The following is an 850-nucleotide window of genomic DNA, read 5'->3' on the forward strand; positions in this document are numbered from 1 at the left end:
AATTACCATCAGTGAAAAATGGAAGTTATGGTCTAAAGGAGGTAAACACATTTTCTTTCACTGATACTGAAACGATAAACTAGATGCAGATAATAACAAAAATAACTTTCAATCTAAAACTGTCTTTAAAAAAAGGAAAAGGATTAATCTAGGAGAAATACAACTTAAGTTAACAAATAGAAAATGCTACTTAAATGGAAGAACTATTTGTAGACCAAAAAACAAAGTAAAATAAGGAAGGGTGGATGGGTGGAGCTCCCTGCTAGAAGCATACCATAACAGGGATGGTGGGTGCTGGGGCAAATGTAGGTCTTTGGTTTATATGACAATGTTTCTGTACTTTTAAGATAAGGTTAATTCATTTGTATGCCCATTTGTGCAATGGCAACTGAATCTCCCACAACCAAACCTAGAATCTGGGTCTTCCTTTCTTGCAATTGCTCTAACATCTAAAATAGCATTCTTGGCTCACTTTTTGCAATGCCTGTTTTGTGGAATTTTGGCCATATCCCCCACCCTAAAGCTCCAGTTCCCCTTGAGATCCCCACAGATTATTGACTAGTATTGAGCTTGGGTACCTCCCCCCCAAAGGATCCATTTCCCCACACATCCCCCAAAAATTTTGGCAAGATAAAATAGAACGAGAAAACAAAATTCCATTTACTCTAGAATTTTCGAGAAATGCTGACAAGGACTTTTTCCAGTAAACTACTTTCAAAGAGAATTTCTTGTGAGGAATTCTTCAAATGTTTCATTACTAATCCATGACTGCCACTCCCTCACCCCCCCCTCCATCCACCCATCAGCTGCTTGCCAATCAATAAACACCAGCTATATTTTCATTATCTTC

At 37.9% G+C, this 850-nt stretch overlaps 1 protein-coding gene across 1 annotated transcript in view; it reads right to left on the reverse strand.

The window, feature by feature from the left end:
* Window positions 1-850, reverse strand: part of LOC119590669 (phosphoglycerate mutase 2-like) — a gene marked incomplete at its 5' end in the record, with an annotated part of 7770 nt that overhangs the window by 5938 nt on the left and 982 nt on the right.

This window comes from Penaeus monodon, chromosome 27, assembly GCF_015228065.2.
Source record: "Penaeus monodon isolate SGIC_2016 chromosome 27, NSTDA_Pmon_1, whole genome shotgun sequence".
Lineage (NCBI taxonomy): Eukaryota > Metazoa > Arthropoda > Malacostraca > Decapoda > Penaeidae > Penaeus > Penaeus monodon.